Genomic DNA, 7,223 nt, shown 5'->3' on the forward strand with positions numbered 1-7,223 from the left:
GCGACCTGGAGGTTGAAGTTCGTCTTTTCAATTTTCTGCAATATGTATAGTTTAATAACGCGTGCTGGCTGGCTAGAATTAACTGAATCTCTACCACGATTTGATATGACTGTCAACTGCATTTGAAGACGTTTGGGTAAACTGCCATGTAATGTACGCTACATTCTTGTTTGTGGTTATCACGTGTTATAAAGGTGCTGGTACTTGTCGGCAGGTTCGTCAGCTTTCTCGTGGTAGTCAGTGTGTCTCATCGTTCTGTTGATTTGCTTGGCTGCAAATGACAATTCAAAATGTGTGTTTAGGCTTAAAGCAGTTAATAACATAGCACAGTGTACTAGGAAATGTAGGGGAGCAAAGGGAAAGGCCAATACAAATCTTAAAATGCCCCTACATTTTTTTAAGGGGGCAAAAACGCCCCAAGAATATGCCACTGACAATTTTTGTATCGTCTGTGGTATAGTAGGCCAGGCCTACTTCTTTTCTTATTTTTCTCACTTAAATGTAAATGTAAGAGCTTGTTTAAATGTAAAGATGAAAAATGATTTCATGCACTAATGACTAGAGCCATTTTCAGAAATGCCCCCAGAATTTAGATTGTGGGCGGAGCAAAGTTCACCGTTATAAAATGTAAAATTTTCTACACTGGCATAACACCAGTAAACAGTAAAGTAATAAATGACGTAACAGTAATAACAGTAATTAAATTAAAAAGGCAGTGTTGTGCAGTGACAGATTTAATACATTTTAATGAAGTATTGTGCATTGAAGTTGTTGTATAACAAAGACACACGCATGAAAGAAACACAGACAAACACACGCATGCACACACACTCTCCCTCTCTCTCTCTCTCACACGCAAACAAACAAACAAATACACAACAGGAATATGTCTAAACTAAACATGTGTCAATCCAAAGTATGGTGAGCATTGCCATACCTAAATGAGGTCTCCGGCTGTCGATAGCCAACTAAGCTAGCTTGACTATTAAATGGACAAGCGGTGGGCAGCACGGTGGTGCAGTGGGTAGCACTTTCGCCTCACAGCAAGAAGGTCCTGGCTCTTAAATGGAATGGACTGCGTTTATATAGCGCTTTTAAGTGCTTTACAATTGATGCCTCTCATTCACACACACTCACAGGCCAACGGTGGAAGGCTGCCATGCAAGGTACCAATCAGCTCGTTGGGAGCAATGAGGGGTTAGGTGTCTTGCTCAGGGGACACTTTGACACTTCGGCACGACGGGGGATCAAACCGGCAACCCTCCGACTGCCAGACAACCGCTCTTACCTCCTGAGCTATGTCGCCCCAATCTGTGTTACTCCTTTACCAAAGGAACGGTATGCCAGTCAGCAGTCCAGCAGGATTGTGCTGAATCCTCTCAAACTGCTTGGCCATCGCAGTTAGGGCACAAATTACATTGTTGGCCAAATGCCCCAGGCTCTGCGTCAGTTAGGGCAGGACTGTAGGTGGTACTGTTGACCAAATGCCCCAGGCTCTGCAGAATCTCCCTCACCAGTGTGGGCCAATCAGGTAGAATACCTGTTTGATAAACATTACAGGTGAAAAGACAGCTAACAAACTCAAGACATAAAGCTGTAAAAATAAAAAAAATGTTTTACCAAAATTACATGTAAATAATGTCTTCCCTTTTTCCCCAGTTTGTTTTTCAGTATTCATCAACTAAGCTTAAACTTAAATTGAATAAACGCCATGAAAGAAAATGTGGCTTGTTATTACTCTGGTACGGAAAAGATAATTTGTACAGTTTATTAGTACATATTGCTTGTACAGGTGAAAAGCATCACATATATCATGCTCTGCTACCTCTCTTGGACTTAGTGTCTCAATGGTATTCCCCCACACCATAGGGATACTATGTCCAGAGGTGTTAGTAGAGCATGGCATAAGTCATGCATTCACGTGTGCTTGCACCAAATATTAATGGGTCCCATCCATACCATTTAGATTTTATTTTGATAATATTTGATTTGGAGTAGACGTCTTTGTGGTAGAAGGTCTTAGGTAATCAGATTGCAGTTCATAGTCTTTTCAGATGATACACTCATGATATACATGTATAATTTATGTCATAAATCCCTTTGCTAACATAAGAAATGAAGCACTACAAAATAGGAACTTACGCAAAAGACGAACTTGCTTTGGATTTCTCTTATTGTTTATGACTAGCCCGGGATTAAAAAAGAAGCAGTATGCTTGGGGCAGCTATTGATTACATTACATTACATTACAGGCATTTGGCAGACGCTCTTATCCAGAGTGACGTACAACAAAGTGTATAACCATAACCAGGAACAAGTATGACGAAACCCCTAGAGAGAAGTACCGGTCCAAGTGCAGGGAACAACCGCATAGTTCAACTTGGACCCTGAAGGTTAAACTGATTAACACTAACACAACGAGAACGGCAACAACGCAGTCTATGGAAAAAATACAAGCAGTAGTTAAGACAGTTAATGCACCTAAGTCACCTACGAAACAGCTGCCCAGTTACAACCCTAAGCTTACAGTCATTTACAGGGGGGTAGGGAGGGATGGGGAGAGGTGCAGCCTGAAGAGGTGAGTCTTCAGTCGTCGTTTGAAATGGGTCAGTGACAATGGGTCAGAAGATGCATGGTGGGGAAGAAAAACGACCCAAAAACCGGACCCGAAAATCAGATGCTTTGTGGCGTCCCGTCAAGCTCGGGTCGGGTTGCAGGCCTCTATGACGGGGCGATGTTGCTGTACGTAACGGCTCTGTCCCACTGGTGACGCGTTTCCACCATTTTAATTTTTTTTTGGTCGGTCGCGCCTTTGGCCGTACACATTTTCTTCGACTGAGGGGGCGACGTAGCTCAGGAGGTAAGAGCGGTTGTCTGGCAGTCGGAGGGTTGCCGGTTTGATCCCCCGCCCTGGGCGTGTCGAAGTGTCCCTGAGCAAGACGCCTAACCCCTAATTGCTCTGGTGAATGAGAGGCATCAATTATAAAGCGCTTCGGATAAAAGCGCTATATAAATGCAGTCCATTTACCAAGTCTTCGGCCTCTATTTGAGCACTGGCTCCCTTGCTTTTCCACAGAGCAGGGAGGTGTGGACTGTGTACAGAACGGGCTGGGGCTGTGAGATTCAGAGAGATAAACTGTTTGCACAGGGAGAATGCAGGATGGGAGTGTAGGAGCCGTTTATGAATTTTTATTTTTGTTTTTTGTTATTGTAAATGAAAATTATTAATAATTACTGAACTATGAAACTGTAAGCATTAGATTTTGGGATTCTTTTGATTTATTATATGATATGCATTTATGCCTTATAATTACCCGTCAAAAGACCTTACCTGGCCTGGTTACGTCATGCTTCCCTGTATATCTTACGTGGATGATAATGGTTACGGATGTGGGAGGGGGTAAGACCGGGGAAGCAAAAAAGTTTTCTACCGCACGACCGTACCACGTATGCACCTGCACGGGACGAAGGGTATTTTTTCGTTGTGTTTGTTTAAACTAAAAGAAAGCAATAAAATGATCGTTTCATTTTACTTTCGGGACGGAACTCTTCATTGGGAAGGATGCGTGTAGACTTAATGGCTATCCCAGGTCAGAAGTGGCTACAGTTTTAAAATACGAAACCACTACAAGGAGTGTCCTTTTTTTATCTTTAAAGGGGTTCGTGTGGCCGCCAAGTTTGTGTTCTAGCTCAGTGCTGCCACACTCAATTTTTAACTAATGAACTAAATTTTCGCCTTCGAGAAAGCTTAGTTGAGTCACTGGGGTTTTAGTTCTGGGCTAGGATGAAATAATGTTCCCCCTACCAATTTGGCCCGCCTCCCCAACTCCCCCCCCCCCACCCACCCACCCCTCGCATATCCTAGGAGTGGACTAAGAGGTAAAACATTTGCCTGTTTTCAAGGACCGAATGAAAACAAAATTTGGGGAAACTCCACTGGGGGAGGCGTTAGGCCATGTGTCACCGCTGCGTCCCGCGTTCTCCGTCGATTCGGCAGGCGAGCGCCCGTCCCACCTCCGGGGAGGGCGTGTCTTCGCCACGGCCGCCACACGCCGGGCGTGCCAGATTTTTTTCTGCAGGAAGGACCGCAAGGTATCTTCAAACATTCTGGAGCTGAGCGCACATTCCGTCACTCGTCAGCTCCTGGGCGTCGCCGTTTCCGACAAACCGGTTCTGTCGAGAGAAGTTCACCGTCAGCATATTAATCACGGTTAGATAGAACTCCTGTTAATCCTGCCACTTTGGCCGCATAGCAAACAAACAAACAAATAAATAGTCGAAATTTGTAATGGAAGCGGTAAGTGTTACCAAGAAAATAAGTAAATAATATTAATATTAGTAATATTATAAATTAATTAAATGAGTGCCGGGCATGCTCATCACTCTGTACATCACTGATAAAACTTCCAGAAATATCTTCCAAGTAGTAGTAGAATGACCACCTCCCTGGTTTTCAGACAGTTCTTATCCAAAAAAGACTATGCGCCACACTCACCATAGCCTTAAAAAAATGCTATTTAAAATAATATACAACAGCAGTTCAGACTGCAACAAAAATCAAAGGAGCTAATTTGTTTCCCTTTTAAGAGCGCATCAAGCTCATGGGTGGGGCTCACAAACGACCAGACTAGGGGTTGTTGCCCTTTTAAGATGACAGGTATTACCTACGAACAGGTGTATGGGAGAGAATAAGGAAGTGGAGGGGAGAATCGCTTTCCCATAGAAAGGGCTAGAAAGAACCTTCTTCAGTATACAGAAACGAACAAGTGGGGGAAAAAAAAAACTACTCAAAAACTCTACAATGAGGAGAAAGAGGAAGTTGTCTGGTAAGTGTATTATATAAATATATACGTGTGTTGAATGTATAGACTTGAATAGATTGCTGTGGACACACGAGTCCCAATGTGTGGTTGCTTGTGAGTGTGTATGTTCCAGCAAAAACGTTTCTGTTTTCCTGTGCGTGTGTTCCAATGACCACTGCTGAACAGGACTACATATCTCCAGTCTGTCTGGCCTCATTTTCCCATAACCTATGTGACTTCAGGTTGTGATTTTTATTCCCTGTTTTTTTATTTTATTTTATTTCTGCGCAGGCTTCCCTGAACAGAGGAAATGAATCCGCTCCTGCTTCCTGTTGTTGCCGTGATTGTGTCCGCTGGTAAGACCCTTCTTCCTGCCCTCCTGCCCCCCCGTCTTCCTGCCTTCCTGAAAAGTGCTCAGAACGGATAGGAGGTTTCCGATCATGGGTTCAGTCATTATTAGTGCTTCGGTTGTTTTGTTGTTCTCAGGGGGTTTTCCTAAAAGAGTAAAGAGGAAAAAAATAAAAAATAAAAAGCTGCGATGAGAATGACAGTGCGCAAAACAGGACAGACCAAAAAAATTTAAATATGTTGCACGACCACATTCATTGGATTCTGTGCTGATGGGTGGGTAAACCTGTGTGTGTGAAATACGGAGGGGGGCGGGGTCAGAGCAGGCACGACAGACACCTTGTTTAAAAAAAAAAACAACAAAAAAAAAAAACCCGAAAGCAAAATTTAAATGATTGCATTTCCTTTATTTTTTTTACAATACATTACTGCATAGTGTCAGTGTTTTCTTTTTCTTTTTGGCTCTATGAAACCAGTAACCCGTTCAAAGCTCAAGGTCCAGTTTTATTATCTCGCCGAGGGAAAATTGCTGTGCTGGGTCTGTTTGTTTTTAAATGCCGCATCTTTCTCACCAAGTCAAAGTTTCGCTAAATAAACCTCAGCTTTCAGACTTGGGGGGTAAATAAAGGTTTAGTATGCTGAAGCAGCGCCGGTGAGAGGTGAGACATGTGTTTTCAAACGCCCTGGGCCACAACCAGTCCTCAAAGTCACTTCCAACGGCTTTCCATCAGCTTTTTTCCCTATTTTTTTTTTTTTTTCACGCTGGTTCTTAGATTAATATTTTCCGTGCACTTGAATCAGTGAAGTTGATGTTACATTACATTACATTACAGGCATTTGGCAGACGCTCTTATCCAGAGCGACGTACAACAAAATGTGATGTGGCAGAGTACGTAACTTGTTGAGCAGGCTGGGCGTTCCGGAAGCTTTCCGAACCCTTGCCCTAATGCCATTGGATCAATCGGTCCGTAAAAACATCAGAGGAATCCAAAATGGCGCACTGTGACTGGTTCAATCGGCATGTATTCCTCTGTCTCTTCGTAGATATGCTAAACCTTTCTTTAACCAGGCATTCTAAAGACCACCGTTTATTTAGCAAAAAAAGCTGGCTTTTGTGGGAAAGTGCTTAGAGGCGGTACATGAAGACAGACAGTCAACACTACACTTATTAATATTCCAGGGTTTTATGATTGTGGCTCTGTCAGGAAAGGCCAGCCCCATAATCGGCCATTGGTCGAGCTCAATGGCCAGGACTTTGCTGCTCCCAGACTGGCTATTCATACTTAATTTTAATACAGCTGTGGAACAAAACTCAAGTCTGTACTCTGTTTAACTGCTCCCCCAATCGAACATGTGACCTGTATTATCCACTCCCCCAATCTGCCATGTTACCTGAATTAACCACTCCCCCAATCTGCCATGTTACCTGAATTAATCACTCCCCCAAACTACCGTGTGACCCATGTTAACCACTCCCCCAGCCTAAAATCTGATCAGTATTAACCACTCCCTACCCCCCCCCCCCCCCAATCTGTACAAAATGAGCATTGTACCTTATCGAACCTGTGTTTTGTAGTTGTTCCAATGACGTTGATATGCACTTTTGTACGTCGCTTTGGATAAAAGCGCCTGCTAAATAAATGTAATGTAATGTAATCAGCCTTGTGACCTGCATTAACCAGCCATCTCCCCGTCCCGCTCCCCCCCCCCCCCTCCCCCCTCCCCAGTGCTGCCCCCAGTCATCCGGTCCCAGAACCCGGTCCCGATCCAGTTCCAGACGGCCCCAGTGCTGGTGGCGTCCGGCGTGGAGGCGGTGATGACCGTGGTGACGGTGTCGCAGGTGCTGACCGTGACCTGGGTGTCCCCCGCAGGGGACACGCTGGGCCTGTGGGTGCCTGGCAGCCCGGTGATTAACCCGGTGGCTCAGTACCAGGGCAGGCTCACCATCAGCGCCACCCAGCTGCGAATCGCCGCCACCCAGCTGCGGGACACCGGGAACTACACCGTCAAGGTCGACCCCATGGCAACCACCGGGCTGGGCCCCAACTCCCGCTCCGTGCAGCTCAGGGTGTT

At 44.7% G+C, this 7,223-nt stretch overlaps 1 long non-coding RNA gene across 1 annotated transcript; it reads left to right on the forward strand.

Moving 5' to 3' along the window:
* Positions 1-4,469: 4,469 nt before the first annotated feature.
* Positions 4,470-6,987, forward strand: LOC118226090. The gene is made up of 3 exons (XR_004764962.1): positions 4,470-4,826; positions 5,094-5,158; positions 6,878-6,987. It is a non-coding gene; the product is annotated as an uncharacterized LOC118226090 (long non-coding RNA).
* Positions 6,988-7,223: the final 236 nt, after the last annotated feature.

Source organism: Anguilla anguilla, chromosome 1 (genome assembly GCF_013347855.1).
Source record: "Anguilla anguilla isolate fAngAng1 chromosome 1, fAngAng1.pri, whole genome shotgun sequence".
NCBI lineage: Eukaryota > Metazoa > Chordata > Actinopteri > Anguilliformes > Anguillidae > Anguilla > Anguilla anguilla.